This window comes from Balaenoptera borealis (assembly GCF_965194805.1).
Source record: "Balaenoptera borealis genome assembly, chromosome: 11".
In the NCBI taxonomy this organism is placed as follows: domain Eukaryota; kingdom Metazoa; phylum Chordata; class Mammalia; order Artiodactyla; family Balaenopteridae; genus Balaenoptera; species Balaenoptera borealis.
The window spans coordinates 39,067,321-39,092,663 of NC_138868.1; the positions used below are offsets into that span (position 1 = coordinate 39,067,321).

At 40.6% G+C, this 25,343-nt stretch overlaps 1 protein-coding gene across 4 annotated transcripts in view; it reads left to right on the plus strand.

The window, feature by feature from the left end:
• Positions 1-25,343, plus strand: part of SERGEF (secretion regulating guanine nucleotide exchange factor) — a 249,553-nt gene that overhangs the window by 51,160 nt on the left and 173,050 nt on the right. The gene's annotated exons all lie outside the window — the stretch shown is intronic.

The window sequence follows — 25,343 nt, forward strand, 5'->3', positions numbered from 1 at the left end:
AAATGAGCAGGAGTTTAGCAAAGGGAGAAGGACATTCCAGGCAGAGGGGACAACACGAACTAAGGCTGTGAATCTGGATCTGCTTTTAGCTCCTGGTACAGTCGGGATGCCTGTCCCTTCCAGTGGTCCAGCCTAGTTTTGTAGTCTGGCTGCCTATTTCACCTGCCCCATCACTGCCATCCATCCTTCTGATAGGAGTATGTCTAAAGGAAAATAACTCTTGCATACGTTATCTCTTTTGATCCCAGTGTGATGCTGTGAAATAGGCCAGAATAGGAATGATTACCCTCGTTTTATAATTGAGGAAACTGAGGCTCACAGAGGCTAGCTGGGAATTAAGAGAAGACCTGAGACAAAGAGCCCTCCCGGTGTTTCTGAGAACCTTGCTCTGGGCTCAATCTGCAGCCATGGTCCTGAGTCATGTTCCTGGTTTGAATTCTGCCCACGTTTGGTTGAGGAGCACCAAATCCCAGCCAGGGAGCTCAGTGCACACGTGCACGTGTGTGCACACACGCAGCCATTGGAGCAGCAGCAGGAAACGTGGAAATAAACAAGAGTCGAACCAGGGATTGGGTAATTGTCAAGCCCAAATGCCACCAGCCCTCATTTTGCTGCAGGACTAAAACTGTTTGTTGGAGAATCAGCCTGTGCACAGGGTCTAAGTGAAATCTGTCAGAATGAGTGGGAAAGAAGCTATTTTTAGTTTGCAGAGTCACTCACTCGGCTGTGTTAGCTGAGGTTTGAGCCAGTCCCCTACGCTTTCCACAGTGTTATTTCTGAAGGAGAAATACCACTGGAATGCTGTGTAAAACACATTAATGAACCTGGAAGTTTCCAGGGTGTCTTTGTCCTGCAGCTCCCTCGGAAGGCTGCCTTTTCTGAATGACCTTCCTCCTTTCCTATATTTAATGCATTTCTAATTTTAAGTTTGTGTCAAGACTGGGACTTTGGTGCCCTAAATAACACAGAAATCTACCACCAGCAATCAGCTGAGTCCGGAGGGCTCTGACAGAATTGAACACAACCTGAAAAAGCATCCCCAAGTAGCTCTCTGGTAAGTAATCCGCAGCGTCATCGCTCTTCTCAGAGGGGCAGGAGGTCTCTGAGACCATGGTGGCCAGGTTGCCCAAACCTTCCAGGTGTAGCGGTTTCAGAGGCCTCCCCAGATGGGGTGGCAGTGTTCATCCAAACACGGTTTTGCTGGAGATTAGAGAAGCTAGCACATCTGTGCTGTAGCTGCTGACCTAACGGGGAGAAAAACACAAAACAAACCTCAAAGCAGGGGACTGGATTTGTCCGTGTGAACACTCAGGAGAGAGAAAGAGCTACCAGCCAGGGCTGTTTTGTTTGAAAGAGATGGTAAAGCATCTGATACAGAAGCATTTATTTACTACCTGCTGTTTTCTTTTATTTGTATTTATCATCTCTTCTCACTGAAATATAATATCCAGGAGGGCATGGGCCCTTGTCGTCTTGTTCAGAGCTGTGTTCCCAGTGTCTGGAATAGCTCCCGGCACCTCATAGGTGCTTAGTGGATGTTTACCGACTGAGCACATGAGGAGGAGGTGGTCTCAGAGGGTGAGGCCCTTTACAGCTCCTCTTCTCTCTCTCTCTGTCGCTGCAGTCTGTGCCTCTCAATCCCAGGCCAGTTCCGGAATAGGCATTTCCATGTTCTCAGGCATTTGGGCATCAAATGTCATGCAGAGCCAGAGGACAGGCACCAACCCTGTAATGTGCCTGAACAACCCGGAAGGTTCTTATGAAGTCTGTTGATGGTGAGGCTTCTAGTTCTTTAGTGCTTTCCAGTTTACCAAGTGCTTTCACGCATATTCATCTTCGCTTTTTCTTCTTTTATCTGGCAAACGCTTATGTGTGCCCGTCTGTCCGGGCACTACATTCATCGAATGGGGGGAGCAGAGAAGAGTGGGACAGATCCTGTCTTAGGAGCTTGTGAGCTGGTGGCAGAACTAAGAAAAGTTCATTGCAGGACAAGCAGAATGTGACAGAGGCTGTGAGAGAGTCTGACATTGAAACTATGTTGATCCCATCCCTTCCCCTATCCTTGCGGACCTTTTCTTTCTTGCACTTTTAGTCCCTATGGTTCTGTTGGATTCTGCACGGTTGGGCTCAGGGGGGTTGGGGTGGAGGTGGTGACTGGAAAGCCTTCCTGAGTTGGAAGCTTTGACATTAAATTAGTTCTCAAGGGAGCTAATGTGAAGTAACAAGGCAATTTTGGCAAGAACTTGCATTGAGAGGAAAGCAGAGGAAGAGCAGCCAGATAGAGCCTGAGTATTGACAAGAGAGGGAGAAAGCAAGCCAGGAACTGCGGTGTCGCAGAAGCCAAGGGGATTTCAGCAGGGAGGTCAGGGAGCTTGGAGACTGAGACAAGACCACTGGCCTTGGTGATGGGGAGGGGTGATGACACTTCTGAGAGCAGCTTCGAAGGACATGGGGCGAATGAAAGGGTGAGGAGAAATACAGGCTGCAGGTGCAAACAACAGAATCGAGAGATTCGGTGGTCAAAGGAGGATGAGGACGAGCTCAGGAACTCGAAAGGAGAGCTTGGTTCAAGTTAGGTTTGTAAGCTCGGGGAACCTGAGGTGGGTCAGAAGGCTAAAAGCAAGGATTAGAGAGAGGGAAAGAGAGAGAAAGAAAGCTTCTGAGGACAGATGCAAGAGGGAGGCAGGATGGCTGGAGCAAGGCCTCCAAGGAGATGAGGGAGAGGAGGGAAATCACTGTGAAGGGGTTAGTTCTGACAAGAAGGAAGGATACTTTTTCTTTCAGGACAGGAGTAAAGAGAAAAGGGGATATGGGAAGATGGAAGTTTCCAGGTGGAGAAGAGCAATTCTTTCATTGAAGTGTGTGTACCCTTTGTCGTCATGTTTTATGTTAGTTTTATTTATTTATTCAGTAAATGTTTACTGCATCCTACTGTGGGCAGCACCGTACAGTGTGCCAAGAATTCACAACGAAAAGACAACGAAAAGTTGCTGCCCGATGCTGAAATACCGTGTTTATTAGTAATACAGTACTTATTAACATGTCCATCTCTAAATCAAACCTAGAGTCTTTTGAAGGCCCACGCTGTCTTATTTATCTTTGTATAATTAGGGCCAGGCTCGGTACAAAGTAAATGATCAGTAGAAGCGTGCTGAAACAGTGTGAGAGCTCCTGTTGGGTGGCTTAAATCTTCCTGCTTAGATTGAAAGACAAATTGTGTGCCTGCGTGTTGAGGTTAGTGCAGGGAGGCCTTCATGGAGGCACTAGTTTGCTTTACTCTGTAGTGGGTGCGTCCAGCACAGTCTGGTAACTGCCTGGAAACGGGAGAAGAACTATTCCATTACTGACTCTGATCCCTGAGTGGTGGGTAGAGCAGATGTTGCTGCCCTTTTTCTATGGAGGTTCAAAGAGAAAGCTGTCATGAGCTTAAGGTTATATACTACATGGCAGAACAGGGACTTGGATCTGGCTCTCAGAGCCCTCCTTCTTCTCATAGCTAGCCCTGTGCACCAACAGCTTCCTCTCTGGACAGTTCTGATCACAATGTGGCCCTGGGCCCTGGCTTTGGCTATCGCTGTGTGGTAGTTGGGTCTGACGGAGACCTGGTAGCACTCTCCAGACTCATAATCTGGGTCATTGTCTTATGAGGAAAAGCAGCAAGGAAAGGACTGGCGTCAATGAGGACTAGGACAGAGACATTAACTCATGATTGTGGTAAACCCTAGTGCTTGCTGGAGTTGGAGGTGTGATGGACAGAGGCTTGAATGTGGAGTGAGACCAGGGTTGGAATTTCTGCTCTGTCACCGACAACTCATATGACTTTGGGCCAGTCAAAACCTCTCCAAGCCTTAGTTTTCTCATCTACAAAATGGGAGTAATAATATCTGCTTTGCATTGCCCACAGAGCTATTGAAAGATGCAAATAAGCTATATAAGGGCTTTTATAAACTCTAAAGTGCTGTACAAAAGAGTTACTGTTGGGTTCATAACAAGTGAGCCACTTTATGCTTCAGACACAGGTTTTATTATAAGTCTGAATCAGAGCTGCTCTTCTGTCTTAATCACTTGAGATCTTAGGAGCTACAAAGAACTGTCCTGGATTTTGTGGTAAATACTTCTTAGAATCGGAACCAGTGAAAATATCGGAGGCCAGGTGCTTGGTAACCCACAGCCAATCTCCATGCAGGGCCGGGAAGGGTGAATTCCTGTCTTTTGAGGTAGCCATCAGCATCAACAGCAAGGATGTTTCCGGAGCTTCCTCTCAGCAGCAGAGGAAATTCATCAGCGCTGATTTAAACTCCAGTGACCTCGTGTCACCACCATGCTCTGCAGCATTACGACTGCCCCAGGCCGTGCCCGGGGTCACCCTGGAGCTGACCAGCTGTCTTTTGTTGGCTTTGACCTTGAAAACAGGGCTGTCCCAGGGTGAAAGTAAATCATGCCAAGGTTTAGAGTGAAAACAGAAGCCAACGAGGCTTCAAAGGAGGCTGCAGTGGTTTGATGAGAGAAATATGAGGTCTGTGAAGGCTGAGTGAGCTGTAAGTGAATCGATTGGCCAGGGCTCTAAAACTACCTCCATCTCCACCACTGTTTCTCTAGCTTGGACCTCCATTATCTATTGCCTAGTGACAGTGACCACCCCTTAGTTGAGAACCCCTTGTCTCTAGTTTGTGCACCTTCTACCTGCCCCCACCCAGCTGCCAAAATGATGTACTAAAATATAAATCTGATCATGTTGTGCTCTTATTTTTAAAAAAAGATTTTAAGAAAATATGGAGGGAGGTGGGAGAGGGATGGATTGGGAGTTTGGGATTAGCAGGTGCAAACTGGTATGTATAGGATTGATAAACAACAAGGTCCTACTGTATAGCACAGGAACTATATTCAATACCCTATGATAAACCATAATGGAAAAGAATATGAAAAAGAATGTATATATGTATAACTGAGTCACTTTGCTGTAAGTAGTAATTAACAACATTGTAAATCAACTATACTTCAATTAAAAAAAAAAGAAAATACAGGAAGCATTTATTCCCACAATAAACACTTATTGGAAATGTACTATATGGAAGAAACTTAGCTGAGCCTTCTGGAAATAGAGGATAATAAGACCCAACCTCTGCCCTCAAGAGGTAGGAGAAACACACAATCCCTAATCTCCACAGCTAGTTGTGCAAAGAATGCAGTTATTAGAGTGTGACTGTAGGCCTTGTTCACCACTGTGTCTCCATCACCTTAATTAGTGCCCAGCACACAGTAGGTACTCAGCAAATAATTATTATAGGGATGAATGTATACCTTTACTTTTTGGCCTCCCATCTAGCATGATGTCTATAATCTCTGGCTTGTCATAAAAAGCTCTTCTTGATACCGCCCCTGTCAATATCCAGCCTCACCTTCTACCAGTCTCTCCCTTGCACCTTGCAATACATCTGTGTCAAACCAATGAAATCGTCATGTTGTTTGATACTTCTGGGTCTTTGATTCTTCTGGTTCTTCTGCTTTCCTTTGCCCTTGGCTGCTTGGACAACTACTTCCCCCCCCACCCCTGCCCCCCAACAATGGATAACAAGGACTATGTCTTACATTCATCTCAGTATTCCTGCCATTCAGCCTAACAGACCTGCCTCTTCTTTCTTTCTCAGTTTTTCTTTGCTTTTCTTAGCTTGGTGCCGTTACCCACCTTCCTTGACTCTTGTTGGACTGCTGTCCCTGAAGCCCTTTTCCACCTTTCCTCAACCTCCCTTGTCCCTGAGACCTCTTGTGATTCCAGATCTGGCATTTGGTGGGCTGCTGGAGGCCTGGCTCCTTGGCTGTGATGAACCCTGGCCTTCCTTTTGCCTTTCTTCAATGCCTTCTCCATCCCACACTGACCCCGTCCAGACAGCTGGACCTCTCTGCCAGTTCCACTAGCACAGGAACCCTACCCTGAGCAGAGCCTGGATTTTGCCAGTCTCATTGCCCGGGGCCTGGACTCTGTGTTCTGGACCCCTGGTCACTGTTCAGGACCTTGTTCTGAATTCCCCAGTAGAGTGCCAAGTGTTTGATTCCGAGGGTTTTTGCTGCTCAGAACTTCCTGCTTGGAGGCCTTCTTTGATATTGGCAAGGGCCTGAATCAAGCCTCTCTCTGCCAGACCCCTCTGGGTACGTTATATTGAATGGCTGCCTTAGGAACCAAGCCTGTAGTCACCCCTCTTCCCCAAAGGTAATCCCATCCAGTTCCAGCCTCTTCTTGGCCTGCAGTGTCCTGAGCCACTGAGGCCTTGGCTGGTAGGTGCCCCATGAGGTAGATAAAGAGAAAACATTGCTCTTGTCACTTCCGAGGAAGCAAACCAGGCCATACTTCTGGCATGTAGCCTTCAGAACCCAAAGACCCCAGGCCGTTTGGTAGTGGGACCACCAAATTATGACTAGAAGGAAGAAGTTAGTCTTTGTATGATTGTGTAATTCCCTTCTGTGATGTAGTGGTTCTCTCTGTGGGAACACTGTCAGTGCTGGTGGCCACCTCCTGCATCTGCAGATTGCTTTTTGGATGAGAGCTGTTTTTACTGGATGCCTGGTGTCATCCAAGATGGGGGGTACTGGCTGTGGGTAGCAAAAATGGAAGGAATCAGAGATATGAAAATAGCAGCTGCTATGACAATCAATCAACAGTGAAGCTTCTGGCTTTTCAGAGGGGCCAGAAATGTAAGGAGAAAGGAAAGCAGGAGGCAGAGTGGGAGCCACTAATAGGTGCTGGGAGGCTGCTTGTAGCTGCCATGAGGACCTTCCATGGGCCACTTCAGGAGACCGAGCTGGCTGGGGACAACTGCTCATGGTTGCTGAACCAAATGTAGCCAGCACTCCCAGGATTGAGTGAGGAAAGTTCCTCACTTTAGAACAATAATTTAGTCATTCTTGAGTATCTCCTCTGTAGTTTTATTTCCATGTGATCCTTTTTGTGTAAGATTTTTTTTTTTTTTTTTACTAGCCTGGAGCATGCACACCATTTGATGATAGAGTCTGTGTGAAGGAGCAACCAATAGAAAAAGGACTTGGGAGAATCAAGTGACTTTACATTGTCGTTTGATTCTTGGACAAACTGCTTTACTTCTCTGAACCTCTGATTTTGCAACTGTCAGATATGATACTGCTTACTAGGCCTGCCTCTGCAAGTTGTTGTCAAAATGATTATGAATATGAAAGCATTTTATAACCATGAAGCAACAAACAAATGTAAGTTAAATTGGTTGACTTCTCTGTCATATCCAGTCTTCTGTGGGTTTTCAGGAAACTTCCATTTCTTGTAGCTCTTTGCAAATTGTTGTCAGTTATTAAAGAGCTGGAGTTTGATATGAATCATTTCCATGATTCTTGTGTTCCTCTTTATCCATTATTACCTGTCAGTGCATTTGAGCTGTGGACTTGGAAAGTGACAACAGGGAGGACATCTAGAGTCCTACAGCTTTCTGAATGGGATGTGACTGATGGTATAAATCTCCTACAGGTAAGAGCTGAGGACTTGGGAGCAGAGAGATCTAGGGGCAATGTCAGGGAAAAGAGTTGTTGGCCAGGTTTCTTGAGTCTTTGGCAGAGCTTCTTAGAGGAGTTGAAATTTAAAGGCTGGGGGAGACTGAGTTTGGTGGGTGAGAAGATCAAGGCTTTTCAGTCTTCTGAAGGATCTATGGGAAGAGGCTGGTTCCTTCTGAGATGATAAACCTGGTGATGGTATTGGCAGGCTTGGGTTTGAGCACAGAGGTTGGCAATTAAGAAAGACTTGATGGGGAACATTAGGATTTTTAAGAAGTAATAATAATGATAGCTCCTATTTGTTGAACATTGACTATGTACCACACGTTGTGCACTGTATAAACATCACTTTCAATTCTTATCTCATTTCCATGGAGCAGTGTACATCCCCATTTTGTAGATGAGGAAACCAAAACTTGGGGAAGTAACTTGTCTGAGGACACAGCTAGGGAGTGGCAGAGCTAACACAGTGGCAGTGTCCTGGACTAATGGACATCCAGGTGACTGGATGGTGGTTGTTCAGGCTGGAGGGCAAAGAGGTGACTGAGAATGGTGCTCACCACCCCCTCCTAGACATCCAGATGGTGCCCAAAGAGGTAGAGCCTGTGACAGTTCCTTCTCCCCTCTTTGGTGTCTGGGCACAGACTAGGGGAGGTGAATGGCTTTCCTTCCCCAGAAACTCCCACTTTAAAGCTGGGACAGTGAAATGTGCCTTTGAACAGTTGAGAAAGGATATTTTAGTTCCTCATGGTCCTTTCTTGGGCTTCTGTTTCCATTCATAGTGGCAACAAGGATGAGTTTCGTAGTATTTCAATCCCAGCCCCCTTATCTGCAAATCCAGGTTGTACCACTTTACAAGGCTCAGATTAGAGCTTACCTAGTTGATTCTACTTTGGACAACTCCAGTTGCCATTTCAAATATAAACTACTTGAGGACAGGTACCATGTCTTGGTTGCAGTTGTATCTTTTGTGCATGGCACAGTGCCTGTCAGAAAGCAGGTGGTTGAGATTTGTTGCAGAATTGAATGGAAACCTCTCCTCACCTGTTACTATTTGATTTTGCTCTAGCATCTGAGCACCTTGTGTGTGGTGGTCTTCCAGAGGATAGCATATGGTGCTGGAGAGTGGGCACTGTATTTTAGGATTTGGGGGGAATGTCATACCCTGAAGGGCAGGGGGCAAGGGGCTAGGTCACACAGCAGGCACTTGGAGAAGCCTCGGGGATTTGAGCTCCACCTACTCAGGAGCAGGCTTGGAGGGGTCTGCCGGCGGTGGGGATAGCTGTAGGTTGCTGACAGAGTTGTGATGTATTCGTTCTGGAAGGAGAGGAATGGAAACAGAACGCTGACTCCTCCAGTTGTCTCAGCTTGAGGGTCATAGAAATATAAACATCTTTCTCAGTCTGCAGTGCTCCATTCCTCAGATGCCTATTTAAGGGGAAGAGCACAGAGGCAAGAAAATGGTACATTTCCCTTTGCACCCCTCAAGGTGAAATTTCTGCTACTGTTCAGGGACTTGTGGGAGCAGTTCCGTAGTTACTGCTGTACAATGCATTTATCATTCTACTTCCCTGGCACATTTTGCCAAGCTGCATAATTTCCCCGTTCTTTCCTATACTCACCAGCTCCATGATGATGATGCGTGTGGTGGCCTTCCCGATCGGAGTTTGCGGTGTAGGGGAAAGAGCAGTGTCTTAGCTAATAATGATAGTGGGTAGCATCCACCAAGTCCCAGTGGGGTGCCAGGGTCTCTGCTAAGCACTTTCCGGACATCGTCCTTTTAATCCTCGTGACAACCGAGCAGCATTGGGATTATTATTCCTCAGTTTTTAGATGAGGAGAGTGAGGCTTGGGGGTGGTCACTTGTCCAAGGCCACATGGCTAGTAAGTGACAGAGTTGTGATTAAAATCCAGATCCTACTGTAAAGCCTATGCTGTGAAATACCAGGATTCCATTTCGAACTCAAATGTTAACTCTCTGTGGGACCTGGGGTCAGAGACTCTGCTTCCTGGGCCTCAGCTTTCTAATCTGTATAATGACAAGCAATTCCAAGGGTTCTTCCAAAGCTCTAAGGCCACTAACATTCTGGTTTAGTTAGAACTCTTCCCTATCCGGATTTCTTTTTAGCTTTAAGATTTTTTGTTTGTTTTGTTTCATAGTGACAGGCTAGTTGCTATGCATTAATTCCACAGTAACAACATTAATATCAGGCAGTTAAGAGTATACATTATTTAAAGTAGTATGGGTCAGTACTCTCCAGGAGAACTTTATATGATGGTGGAAATGGTCTGTATTGGTCCAATACAGTAGCTGGTAACCACAGCTGGCTGCTGAGCACTTGAAATGTGGTTATTGTGACAGAGGAATTGTTTTTAAATTTTATTTTATTTTAATGAATTCAAATTTAAATACCCACATGTGCCTAGTAGCTATTGTATTGGGCAGTGCAGGTATAGATAGTATAATAATATAAAACCAAATAGAATATAGATTCTTCCATTCACATCTCATCTTTAATTTGTCTCCTATATTCCAACTAAGTCTTATGATTTTCATGTTGATTTTTCCAGAGGTCTAACACTTGATATATTATTACATTTGTATTATGCTTTCAACTTTCAGCATACCCAAACATACAATATTGCATCATTTTTTTCCTGCCTGTGAGGCATATGGAAAAAATGGATAGTGTTATATGCATTTCACAAATAAGGAAACTGAGGTACAGAGGGTTAAATATGCTACCAGGAGCTAAGTAAATACTTTTTGCATGAATAGCTGACTTACCTAAAGCCAGTTTTGGAGCAGTAGAACCAGAATTGGAAACTTAGGTCTTCTGATTCTCAGTCAGAGTTTTCTTTAGTTTTCGTATCACTGGTGGGCCAAGCATGGAGAAATTCTGCTCATTAGAGATAATTCTTTTAATGTTAGTGGGGGACTTTTTCTTTTCATTTGATATTTTTCTGTACTATTTGATTTTTAACTCCATATAGGCATCATCTTAATTATAATAATAAAATAGATATTTGGAAAAATTATATGAAATGCTATGAGGCTGCATATTGGAGCTGTTCCTATTTTGTAGATATGAGAACTGTCATGCTAGTCAAACAGAGAGGCAGGTTTTCCATGTGTCATCTGTGGTCAGAAGAGGATTGAATCCCATCTTGATTCCATTTCTGGTAATAGTGGAGTAGTTCTTTTGGACCAAACCGCACAGAAAGCAACTGTAAACTCAGATAAAATGTAAAAAAATAACCACCTGAAGGAAGTGGAGAGTGACCAAGAGCAGGCCCATTCTTCCCAAGTGTCAAGGTCCTGAAAGTCAGGGACAGACTGAGGAACTGTTCCAAATTGAAAGATTCTAAAGAGGTATGGCAACTAAATGAAACATACAATTGTGAACTAGATCCTTTTGTTGCACAGGACATTATTGGAACAATTGGTGAAATCTCAGTGGAGTCTGAAGTTGTGTTGGTACTCACATACCAGTGTTAATTTTTTAGTTTTTTTTTGTTTTTTGTTTTTGGCCACGCCACATGGCATGTGGGATCTTTGTTCCCTGACCAGGGATCAAACCTGCGCCCGCTGCATTGGAAGTTCGGAGTCCCAACCACTGGACCGCCAGGGAAGCCCCAATTTTTTAGTTTTGATGGTTGTATTGTTATGTAGAGAGTGTTGATGGTTTTGGTGACAAATACACTAACATGTTTTGGAGTGGTAGGGCATCAGTTTGGTAACTGGCTCAGAGATAGTTCAGAAAAAAAATGGAGAAAGAGAGGAAAGGAAATATAGAGCAAAGATGGTAAAATGTTAATATTTGAGAATATGAGTTTTCTTTATATAGTGTTGCAACTTTTCTCTGCTTGAATTTATTTCAAAATAAAAAGATTTTAAGACTTCATGCTGAATTTCATCAAAAGCTTTTTCTGCATCTATTGAGATGATCGTATGATTTTTATTCTTCTATGTGTTAATATTATACATCACATTGATTTGCAGATATTGAACCATCCTTGCGACCCCACTTGATCATGATGTATGATCCTTTTAATGTGTTGTTGAATTCAGTTTGTTAATATTTTGCTGAGGATTTTGCATCTGTGTTCATCAGTGATACTGGCCTGTAATTTTCTTTTTTTGTGTGGTGTCTTTGTCTGGTTTTGGTATCAGGGTGATGCTGGCCTTGTAGAATGAGTTCGGAAGTGTTCCTTCTTCTGCAGTTTTTGGGAATAGTTTAAGAAGATAGATTTGGTAGAATTATGTTTGGTAGAATTCACCTGTGAAGTTGTCTGGTCCTGGACTTTTGTTTGTTGGGAGGTTTTTTATTCCTGATTCAATTTTATTACTGGTAATTGGCCTGCTCATATTTTCTGTTTCTTCCTGATTCAGTCTTGGGAGATTGTACATTTCCAAGAATTTGTCCATTTCTTCTAGGTTGTCCATTTTATTGGCTGAATAATAATGAAAATTTGTGGGATGCAGATAAAGCAGTGCTTTTAGGGAAATTTATATACTTAAGTGCATATATTTGAAAGGACTAGATTCAGTGACTTAAGATTCCACCTTTAGAAGGTGGAAAAAGAAAAGTAAGCCCAAAATAAGTAGAATGAAGGAAACAATAAAGATAGGAGGAGAAATTAATGAAATAGGAAACAAAAAATAGAGAAAAATAATAAACCCAAAACAATTCTTTGAAAATATCAACAAGTATCTAGCTGGACTGATCAAGAAAAAAGAGAAAGAGATCACAAAATACCAGTATCAGAAGTGAAAGTGGATATATATATATATATATATATATATATATATATATATATATATATGGAATCCCCCCAAAAAAACAGAGTAGAATGGTAGTTGCCGGGTGGGAGAAATGGGGAGATGTTGGTCAAAGGGTTCATTTATATGGGATGAATAAAGTTCTGGAGATTAACGTATAGTATGGTAAGTATAGTTAATAATACCGTATTGTATACTTCTGATTTGCTAAGAGAGTAGTGTATCTTAAGTGTTCTTAACACACACACACAGTAATTATGTGAAGTGATAGATGTGCTAATTAGCTTGATTGTAGTAATCATTTACAGTGTATACATAGATCAAATTCCATTGCACGTCTTAAATACATACAATTTTTATTTGTCAATTATACCTCAATAAAGTTGGAAAAAATTTTAACATCCATATGTGGTAATAACTCTAATTCTGGCAAATTAGAAATAGAAGGGAACTTCTGCAGTCTAATAAAGGGCATTTATAGAAAGCAAATGTCATAATTAATAGTGAAAAATTGAAAGTGTTCATTTTAAGATCAGACTAAGGCAAGTGTGCCCTCTATCACTGTTTTTATTCAACATTATACTGGAAGGAGGTTCCTAGTGAGTTCCATAAAGTAAGAAAAAGCAATAATAGGCTTAAAAATGAGAAAGGAATAAACCTGTTTTTATTCACAGATGACATAATTGTTGACATAGAAAATCTTAAGGAATCTATAAGATAACTTTAGATAGAACCAAGAAGTGAATTTAACAGAGTACAGAGTCAACATTCAGAAATTGATTATATTTTTTATACAGCAACAACAAAAAATTGGAAGATCTTAACAAATTATTTTACGATTATGTTACAAAGCATAATAAAATATTTAGGTATAAACGTAACAAAAAAAATCTGAAAAGACTGTACATAAAAACTGTAAAACAGTGCTGTGAGAAGTTAAAGAAGACCTAAATAAATGGAAAGATAAATCACATTCATGGATTGAAAGACTCAGTGTTGTCAGTCCTCCCAAGTTGACTTATAGATTTAAAGCAATCCCAATCAAAATCCTAAGAGGCTTTTCTTCTGGTAGACATCGACAAGCTAATTCTAACATTTATATGGAAATGTAAAGGACCTTGAATGTCCAAAGCAGTCTTGAAAAGGAAGAAAAGTTGGAGGATTCACATACCTAACTTGAAGATTTTCTATAAAACTACAGTATGTCAACAACAAAAATAAAAATAACTTGATTTAGAAATGAACAAAAGAACTTGAATAAGCATGTCTTCAAAGATGATATACAAATGGCCAATAGCATATGAAAAGATGCTCAACATCACTAATCATTAGGGAAATGGAAATTAAAACCACAATGAGATGCTACCTCATACCCATTAGGATAGCTACTATGGAAAAAAAAAAGAAAAGAAAAGAAAAGAAAAAGAAAATAACAAGTGTTGGCTAGGATGTAGAGAAATTGGAACCCTTGGGCACTGTTCATGGAAATGTAAAATGGTGCAGCTGCTGTGGAAAACAGTATGGTGGTTCCTCAAAATATTAAAAATAAAACTGCTATATAATCCAGCAATTCCACATATGGATATGTAGTCAAAAGAATTGGAAGCGGGATCTTGAAGAATGTTCATAGCAGCATTATTTACAATAGCCAAAAGGTGGAAGCCACCCAAGTGTTCATTGACAGATGAGTGGATGAGCAAAATGTGGTATATCCATACAATGGAATTATTACTGAGCCTGAAGAAGAAAGGAAATCCTGACACATGCTACAGCAAGGATGAACCTTGAGGACATTATGCTTAGTGAAATAAGCCAATCACAAAAAGGTAAATAGTGTGTGATTCCACTTATATGAGGTATCTAGAGTAGTTAGAATGATAGACTGAAAGTAGAATGTTTATTCACTATAGCCCCAAACTGGGACCAGTCCAAGCATCCAACAGTAGGAGAATGGATAAAGAAATGTAGTACATTCATACAATTCAGAAGGAGCGAAGTGATACATCCAACAACATGGATGAAATCTCAAAAACGTTCTGAGTGAAAGAAGCCTTATACAAAAGACTACATCCTGCATGATTCCATAAATATGAAATTCTAACAGGCAAAACTAAAATCAATAATATATATTCAATTAGGTACATATTATCGTCTCTGTCTTACAGATGGGGACACTAGAACTCAGAGAAGATAAGCACTTGGCTCAAGGCTGCACAGCAGGTCAGTGGCAGAGCAGGGCCTGCCACCCAGATTCCCAGTCTCTTCTACTATCCCAGGTGGCCTTGTTAGCTTTCTGGGATATTAGTACATTGAGAAGAGTGCCAAGGGTGCGAAGTGGCTCAGTTTTCCTCTGACTCCTCTTTTTGGTCTGAAAAGTGGTCTTCCAGCTTCCGTGTGGAGCCTACTAGAATGGACTCAAGTTGATTTGCTAGACCCCATTCTGCTTTCCTCTTCTTTGCTAGACTGGAAGAGGGAAGGAGCGGCCCGGCTGGAGAGTGTACTGTCTGCATTATTAGAAAGGTTTTCCTAGGTCTCTTTCCTCTGCGGTTAACACCTTTAATTAAAAATAAAATGAACAAAGAACTGTGTTCCTTCTCCTTTCCAAATATTGCTGAGAATCTTTGTGGCGTTCTTCTTGGTTGCATGTCCTGATGATGTGTAAGCACTAAGTGCAAATTGAGAAAGGGACTGAGAACATCATTACCAAAGAGGTTTTCTCAAGAGGAATGACTGAATCTAGAATAGAACAGCCATCTGCTGCCAGATGGACAGGGCGCCACTGAGCTATGAATTTGACCCAGGGGCTGGCCTTTTCCTTGTGTTTGCACTTTGGGGATACACCTTGTGTCTTTGCTTCCTGCTGGCTCATTGACTCCCCCTCCCCCACCCAGGCTGCCCGGGCCCTCAGGAGTCCTGCTGCCTGTGATGTGTGGGCAAACGCGGATGATCCAGCGGAAGCCAGCAGCAGCACGCTGTATTCATGCAGCAAGGCAGCACCTCTGCTTCTCTGCAGTGAAACGCCCAAATTAATTCACCGTTGTTAGCAGTCCTCCCAGCTGAGAAGACTCATGGCAGTTCAGAGTGTTCTGGTGCAAGAGGTGGGGCTGAGGTGGATTTTTCTGTCCACACTCAAATGCTCTTGCCTGATTTACCTTGATACTTCATTACCCTAGAAGCCGACAGGCTAGGGAGGGAGGTGGAGACAGGTCAGTGGGTGGATAAAAATCAGAGTAATGAAGTCCACCATCCCTTTTATGTTAGAAAGAAAAAACCCTTGTTTCCTGCCTTGTCATCCAACTTGTTTACTATGAATATATACTTTTTTACTCTCACTTCTTTCCTCTACCCTAATCTTCCTTTCTCTTTCTGCTTATCCTGCCACTCTCTCTTCCTCTCAGCCCTGCCCCACCTTCTACTCGTGTATCATTTATTTTCTGAGAATATGAAAATATGGAATGGTAGGGGGAATACAGCACATCACCAAATTCCTGTCCCTTCCCCAGGTAATAGAGGCACCATCTTAAAGAGGAAGTCAAGAATGTGACATTCCCTCATTCAGAGTTTATCACATTTGTTAGACTCTGTCACACAGTGAACTGTCTGATGAGAGCAAGGCTACAGCCAAGCTAAGGAGGCCCAAGAAACCAAGGTGAAAATGGAGCATCTTTCCCTCACACTCATCTGTTTCATCAATTCAGTCTCCTTTGATAGCCACGAGTATCCCTGCCTGTCTCCTCTGGGGAGCAGTATGGATGATTGTAGCTTTGTTTATGCATCTCCTTAGCGTTAAGATGCTATTTGTTCACTTTGTTTAACTTGGTTCTGTATCAGCCATCCTGGGGGAGCAGGGCCTCTTCTGTCTCCTCATACCCTCCTTCCTAGCATGTGCTGTCATTTCCTGTTTGCCCACTGTCAATTACTCCTGAGTCCCGAGTATGAACTTCATATAGCCCCATGTTGCAGTCACTGACAACTTAAAATAAGGACTAAAGTCTCCTGCAATCCTGAACCCACAGGAGGTGGGAGGGTCTGGGGCTCCTCATGGTATCAGGGGTCCTAGAGTCCCTGGAGAGTCAGGGATTCTGTAATGTCACACATTGAACTGGAAGTCAGGACACCCAGGCTTAGACCCTGTAACCCGGTATTCTAGCCAGTAACTTGCTGTGTGGACTTCAACAAATCACTGTCCTTCTTTGAGTCTTAGTTTTCTCATTTTTCACAAGCTTTGGTGCCTGCAGGGGCATTCTGTATTTTGACCAAGCCATACAAGTACTCAGGTATATTGTTTTTTAAAACACTTGGTGGACCAAACAAATGGTGGGACAAACGAAAAACATCTGAGGGTTGTAATTGACACTCTCACTTGTCCTTTCCTCCATGCCATATCTGGACCACAGCTTCAGAGCAAAGCCTTAGGACCAGTTTAGATCCCCAGGGAAGTTAGCATGAGGACTGTATCTGAGAGTCAGTAGCAGGGGTCCTAGCGACATGTTTGCTGGGCAGAAGGGCCTTTACCACTTGGGGTGTTGGAAGCTGGTAAGGGCACAGTGGCCACTGGCTGCTAAGATTGGTCCCCTAGAGGGTCTCTCTTTCTTGGCCACTGACTGCTTGCTTTACTCCTCATAGCACATACAAGCACATGCTTGGCACAGCTAAGCATCAGGGTACTAGGCAGGAAGGGTGGGACCAATCCAACCCAGCTCTGCCCTGCCAACAATGCAAGACACATGCTGAAGGTGGAGGGATTTCACAGAAGGCTCTAGAATCCCAAGTTCTGAAAGTCTGACCTAATCAAGGGCTGTATGGTCACGCGGCAATGCTTGAACCCTCTCCCTGGGTATTCCATTTTAGGATAGTTCTTACTGTTAGAAAGCTCAGCCTTCATATTTGTGTTTATCACTACTCTGGGAGGTAGGTAGGGCAAGGATTTTTTAAAAGTAATTTTTAATTTCTTGTTGTAAAAATAGTGCGTGCTCACCGCAGAATTATAGAACACTGAGATCATCTATAATTTCACAATTTAGCAAAAATGACTTATAACAATCTAATGCATTTTTCCATTTTTTTCTACATGTATTAAAAAAACATGAAAAACACCACAAGATATGCATATTTTATGTTTGCTTTATATACAGATTTTCCACCTGCAATTATATTGGGAACATTTACCCCATATCGTTAAATATTCTTTAAAAAAATTATTTAACATTAAAAATAACATTTTATTATTTCAATATGCCACAATTGATGTGGTTATTTATGGAAGTGTAGGTTGTTTCCAGTTTTTTGCTGCTGAAAATTATGCTGTGATCAACATCTTTGAACTTAAAAATTTGGTGAAATCTCTGATTATTTTCTCCAGAAGGATTTCTAGGAATAGGATTCCTAGAACAAAGGATATAGAATTTTTAAGGACTCTTTTTTTTTTTTTAACAACATGTGCTTTTATTTATTTATTTATTTATTTATTTAGGCTGCTTTGGGTCTTCGTTGCTGCGTGCAGGCTTCTCTAGTTGCGGCGAGTGGGGGCTACTCTTTGTTGTGGTGCGCGGGCTTCTCATTGCGGTGGCTTCTCTTGTTGTAGAGCATGGGCTCTAGGCATGCAGGCTTCAGTAGTTTTGGCATGCGGGCTCAGTAGTTGTGGCTCGTGGGCTTAGTTGCTCTGCAGCATGTGGGATCTTCCAAACCAGGGCTCGAACTCGTGTCCCCTGCATTGGCAGGCAGATTCTTAACCACTGCGCCACAGGGAAGTCCTTTAAGGACTCTGAACACACACACACACACACACACACACACACACACACACATTTAGCATTTCTCAGATTTATTGCCAATAAAACTGTTATTTTGCAAAACACACACAGAAGGAGCCCTTGAGTGTTTGCTTTGACAGATATTTTAAAGAACTTTTTATTTTTTTTAATTTTATTTATTTTCATTTTTTTAAATTGAAGTATAGTTGATTTACAATGTTGTATTAGTTTCTGGTGTACAGCAGAGTGATTCAGTTATATATAAATATATACTATTTTTCAGATTCTTTTCCATTATAGGTTACTACAAGGTAGAGTATAGTTCCCTGTGCTATAAACAGGAAATTGTTGTTTATCTATTTTATATATAATAATGTGTATCTGTTAATCCCAAGCTCCTAATTTATCCCTCCCCCCCCACCTTTCCCCTTTGGTAACCATAAATTTGTTTTCTGTATCTGTGAGTCTGTTTTGTAAATAAGTTAATTTGTATCATTTTTTTAATATTCCACATATAAGTGATATCATGTGATATTTGTCTTTCTCTTTCTGACTTACTTCACTTACTATGATAATCTTTAGGTCCATCCATGTTGCTGCAAATGACGTTATTTCGTTCTTTTTCTATGGCTGAGTAATATTCCATCATGTGTGTGTGGGTGTGTGTGTGTACACACACACACCACGTCTTCTTTATCCATTCATCTGTTAATGAACATTTAGCTTGCTTCCATGTCTTGGCTATTGTAAATAATGCTGCTATGAACATTGGAGTGCATATATCTTTTCGAATTAGTGTTTTCATCTTTTCCGGATATATACCCAGGAGTGGGATTGCTGGATTGTATGGTAGCTCTGTTTTTAGTTCTTTAAGGAACCTCTATCCTGTTCTCCATAGTAGCTGTACCAATTTACATTCCCACCAACAATCTTGACACATATTTAGTAAGGCAAGAGTTATTAAAGTTTGCATTTCATTCCTTGATCCCTATGCTGATCACTGCCCTAGTGGTAGATGCCTGAGTGTCTAAAGCATCTCATTTGAAAATTTCCTGTACCCCTCAAATGGGGAAGGGAATTTAAAGGGACTTTAAAATGCTCTTCCCATCCTCAACCCTATTGAATGACACCCCTAACTTGCGAGTCTCTCTGTGAGGGGCTCGCTTGTTTCCTTGGTCAGATCCACACCCATACCAGAGTGCAGGCCCTGGAGAGCAGGAAGCCTCTTTTTTACCTTGGATTGAATGATGGGCCAGCCTTCCCTATTAGAACATGAAAAAAATGCTGTTCTGTTACTTGTCAGATGAGAATAATGCATGTGAAAACACATTGAAACCTGCAAAGAACTCTATAAATGTGATGTGTTATTATCAGAGTTATTTTGGATTCAAATAATAATGCTAATATGATTACTGAGATATATAATGCTTTTGGCATATTAAAGGGTGTTGAGATTTGAATGATAGCATGGAACTTAAGAGAATATTTACTCTGACCCCCTTATTTTATAGATAAGGCAACTGTAAGGCAACTGAGGTTCAGAGAACTTAATCATCTTCTCCAATGTCACATAGCAGAATAAGACTGGCAGCCAGGTCTCCTTACTTCTCTCTCTCTCTTTTCTTTTTTTGGCAACATTCTTGACTTCTAGAGCCAAGTGCAACAATTAATATCTCGCTCATGTGTGCTTCTAAAGTACCATTTAACATTTTAATTTTATTTTTTATTATTTTTAATTGAGGTATAATTGACATCCAACATTATATTAGTTTCAGGTGTACAACGTAATGATTCGATATTTGTATATATTGTGAAATCATCACTATGATTAGTTTAGTTAACATCTGTCACCACACATACAGAATGTTTTTTTCTTGTGATGAGAACTTTTAAGGTTTACTCTCTTAGCAACTTTCAAATGTGCAATACAGTATTATTAACTGTAGTTGCCATGCTAGACACTACATCCCCATGACTTACTTATTTTATAACTGGAAGTTAGTATACCTTCACCCATTTTGCCCACCCCCTACCCCTCTCCTTTGGCAGCCACCAATTTGTTCTCTGCATATGTAAGTTTGTTATTTTTTTATTATTTAAAATTTTTAAAATTTTAAGATTCCATATATAAATGAGATCATATGGTATTTGTCTTTCTCTGATATATTTCAATTAGCATAATGTCCTCAAGGTTTATCCATGCATCCGTGTTGTCACAAATGGCAAGATTTCTTTCTTTTTTAAGACAATAATATTCGTGTGTGTGTGTGTGTGTGTGTGTCTATATATCACATCTTCTTTATCCATTTATCTGTTGATAGATACTTAGGTTGTTTCCATATGTTGGTGATTGTAAGTAATGCTACAATGAACATAGGGATGCATATATCTTTTTGAGTTAGTGTTTACGTTTTCTTCAGGGAGATACCCAGAAGTGGAATTGCTGGATCATATGGTAGTTCTATTTTTTTAATTTTTCAAGGAACCTCCATACTGTTTTCCACAGTGGCTGTACCAAATTACATTCCTACCAACAATGCACAAGGGTTCCCTTTCCTCTACATCCTTTCCAACACTTGTTATTTTTTGTCTTTTTGAAAATTCTAACAGGTGTGGTTTTGATATTTCATTGTAGTTCTGATTTGCATTTCCCTATGGTTAGTGATGTTGAGCATCTTTTTTATGTACCTGTTGGCCATTTGTCTTCTTTAGAAAGAATTCTATTCAGATCCTCTGCCCATTTTTTTAATTGAATTTTTAATATTAAGTTATGTAAGTTCTTTATACAGTTGACCGTTGAACAACTTATATGTGGATTTTTTTCAACAGTTAATACTACAGTACTACATGATACACAGTTGGTTGAATCCATGGCTGCAGAACCACAGATAGGGAGGAACTGCACATATAGAGGGCCAACTATAAGTTATTTATTTATTTAAATTTATTTATTAATTTATTTATTATTTATTTTTGGCTGCATTGGGTCTTTGTTGCTGCACAAGGGCTTTCTCTAGTTGTGGCGAGTGGGGGCTACTCTTCGTTGCAGTGAGTGGGCTTCTCATTGCAGTGGCTTCTCTTGTGGAGTACGGGCTCTAGGCACGTGGGCTTCAGTAGTTGCAGCACATGGGCTCGGTAATTGCGGCTCACGGGCTCTCAAGCTCAGGCTCAGTAGTTGTGGCGCATGGCCTTAGTTGCTTTGTGGCATGTGGGATCTTCCCCGACCAGGGATCAAACCCGTGTACCCTGCATTGGCAGGTGGATTCTTAACCATTGTGCCACCAGGGAAGTCCCCCAACTATAAGTTATATGTAGATTTTTGACTGTGCAGAGAGTTGGCACCCCTAACCCCCTGGATATTAACTGCTTATCAAATATATGATTTGTAAATATATTCTCCCTCTTCAGTAGGTTGAAAATATTCAGTAGGTTGCCTCTTCATTTTGTTGATGGTGTCCTTTGCTGTGCAGAGCTTTTTAGTTTGATGTAGTCCCACTTGTTTACTTTCACTTTTGTCACCTTTGCTTTTGGGGTCAAATCCAAAAAATCATCACCAAGATCAGTGTCAAGGAGCTTACCACCTATTTTTTTCTTTAGGAGTTATATGGTTTTCAGGTCTTACATTCAAGTCTTTAATCCATTTTGAGGAGTTTTTGTGTACGGTGTAAGATAGTGGTCCAGTTTCATTCTTTTTCATGTGGCTGTCTGGTTTTCCCAACACCATATATTGAAGAGACTGTTCTTTCCCCATTGTATGTTCTTGGCTCCTTTGTCATAAATTAATTGACCATATATGTTTGGGTTTATTTCTGGGCTCTCTATTCTGTTCCATTGATTTAGGTCTGTTTTTATGTCAATACCATACTGTTTTAATTACGATAGCTTTGTAATATAGTTTGAAGTCGGGGCACGTCATGCCTCCAGCTTTGTTCTTCTTTCTCAAGATTGCTTTGGCTATTTGTTGTCTTTTGCGCTTCCAAACAAATTTTAGAATTGTTTGTTCTATTTCTGTGAAAAATGCCTTTGGAATTTTCATAGGGATAACATTGAATCTGTAGATTGCTTTGGGTAATATAGGCATTTTAACAATATTTATCCTTCCAATTAATGAGCAAGGAATATCTTTCCACTTACTTGTGTCTTCTTCGTTTTTTTCAGTCAGTGTCTTACAGTTTTCAGTGTACACGTCTTTCACCTCCTTGGTTAAATTTCTTCCTAGGTATTTTGTTCTTTTTGATGCAATCATAAATGAGATTGTTTTCTTAATTTTGCTTTCTGATAATTTGTTATTAGTGAATTTTTGTCTATTTATTTTGTATCCTGCAACTTTATTGAATTCATTTTATACTAACAGGTTTTTTTTTTGATGGAATCTTTAGGGTTTTGTATATCAAGTCATCTGCAAATAGTTTTACTTTTTTCCTTTGCAATTTGGATGCCTTTTCTTTCTTTTCCTTGCCTAATTGCTCTGGCTAGAACTTCCAATAGTATGTTGAATAAAAGTGGTGAAAGTAGGCATCTTTGTTTTGTTCCTGATCTTAGAGGAACGTTGAGTATGATGTTAGCTGTGGGCTTGTCATATACTGCCTTTATTATGTTGAGGTATGTTCCCTCCATACCCACTTTGTTTTTAATCACAAATGGATGTTGAATTTTGTCAAATGCTTTTTCTATATCTATTGATATGATTATATGGTTTTTATTCTTTATTTTGTTAACATAGTGTATAATGTTGATTCTTGCATCCCTGGAATAAATCCTACTTGATCATGGTGTATGATCCTTTTAATGTATTGTTGAATTTAGTTTGCTAATATTTTGTTGTATATTTTTGAATCTATGTTCATCAGGGATATTGGCTTGTAATTTCTTCTTCTTGTGGTATCCTAGTATGATTTTGATATCAGGATAATGCTGGCCTTGTAAAATGAGTTTGAAAAGTGTTCCCTCTTTTTCCATTTTTGGAAGCGTTTGAGAAGGATTGGGAGTAATTCTTCTTTGAATGTTTGGTAGAATTCACTAGTGAAGGTGGCTGGTGCTGCACTTCTGTTTGTAGAGAGTTTTTAAATTACTGACTCAATCTCCTTACTAGCAATTGGTCTGTTCAGATTTTCTGTTTCTTCATGATTCAATCCTTGAAGGTTGTATGTAGGAATTTATCCATTTCTTCTAGGCTGTTCAATTTGTTGGCATATAATTGTTTGTAGTAGTCTCTTACGATCCTTTGTATTTCTGTGATATCAGATGTTATGTCTTCTCTTTCATTTCTGATTTATTTATCTGAGGCCTCTCTTTTTCTTGGTGAGTCTATCTAAGGGCTTGTCAATTTTGTTTACCTTTTCAAAGAACCAGTTCTTGGTTTCATTGATCTTTTCTTTTGTCTTTTTAGTCTCTATTTCATTCATTTCTGCTCTGATCTTTGTTATTCTCTTCCTTCTGCTGACTTTAGGCTTTGTTCTTCTTTTTCTAGTTCCTTGAGGTGTAAAGTTAGATTGTTTATTTGAGATTTTTCTTCTTTCTTGAGATAGGCATTAATTGCTATGAGCTTCCCTCTTAGAACTCCTTTTTCTGCATACTATAAGTTTTGGTGTGTTGTATTTTCATTTAGTTTGTTTCAAGGTAGATTTTGATTTCACATTTGATTTCTTCATTGACCCATTGGTTGTTCAGTAGCATGTTTAGTCTCCACATATTTATGACTTTTCCAGTTTTCTTCTTGTATTTGATTCTAGTTTCAGACCATTGTGATCAGAAAAGATGTTTGATATGATTTCAGTTTTCTTAAATTTGATAAGACTTGTTTTGTGGCCTGTCATATAATCTGTCTTGGAGAATGTTCCATGTGCACGTGAGAAGAATGTGTGTTCTTTTGGTTTTGGATGGCATGTTCTGTATATATCTGTTAAGTTCATCTGGTCTAATGTGTCATTTAAAGCTTATTGATTTTCTGTATGGATGATCTCTCCATTGATTGTAAATGAGGTATTTAAGTCCCCTACTATTATTGTATTGCTATCTATTTCTCCCTTTAAGTCTGTTAATATTTGCTTTATATATTTAGGTGCTCCTTTGTTGGATGCATATTTACAAATGTTATATCTTCTTGTTGGATTGACCCCTTTATCAATCTGTAATACCCTTATTTGTCTTTTATTACAGTCTTTGTTTTAAAGTCTATTTTGTCTGATATAAGTATAGCTAACCCAGCTTTCTTTTGGTTTCCATTTACATCGAATATCTTTCTCCATCCCTTCACTTTCAGTCTGTGTATAGAGGAATAGAGGAATATGTTTCAAACAAAAGAACAAGATAAAACCTCAGGGGAAAAAAAACCTTAATAAAATTGAAATAAGTAACTTACCTGATAAAGAGTTCAAAGTAATGGTCATAAAGACACTCAGTGAACTTGGGAGAAGAATGATGAACACAGTGAGAACTTCAGCAAAGAGACAGAAAGTATAAGAAAATTTCAAACAGAAATCACAGAACTGAAGAATACAATAAGTGAAATGAAAAATACACTGGAGTAGTTCAGCAGCAAACTAGATGAAGCAGAAGAAAGTTTCAGTAAGCTCAGAGACAGGGCAAAGGAACTCACACAGTAAGAGCAGCAAGAAAAAAAAAAAAAAGAATGAAAAAAAAGTGAAGATACCTCAAGGGATTTATAGGACAACATCAAGAAGACTAATACTCACATTATAGGAGTCCCAGAGGAAAAGAGAGGTGAAGATATAATGTATTTGAAACATATTCCTCTATTTCCTAATTTTGCTTGACTGTCTTTGTTGTTTTCTGTGCATTAGGTGAAACAGCTACTTCTCCCAGTCTTGAAGGATTGGCCTTGTATAGGAGATGAACCTTATCATTCAACTCTACCCTAGTTCTTGGTTGTCTATCAAACCTTTGTGATTTTCCAAGCAGCCTATTTTATTTTTAATAGTTCCCAGTAGTTGAGGATGTGCCAAGACCAGTCAGTGGCCCAAACAGGAGGATCTCAGTCAGCACCTAGATTCAGGCTGATTGGAAGCTAGACCCTCAGGCAACAGCTTTTAAAGAATACAAATATATACAGTCCTGTGGGACTGCAAACATAAGCCCCACTGGCCCCTAGAGCCAGGCGATCTGGAGGTGTCTCCTGGGAAGCAGCTGCAAAAATTGGCGTTCCAGATGAGTGCACAAGCTCGTTTCTGGGAGATACCAGTGAGCTGTAGTGACACAGAGGGTGAGTGCAAAGATGGTATCCCCTGGCCTACATTCCCTGAGAGCACCTCTGTAGCCTCTAGGTGTATGCCAAA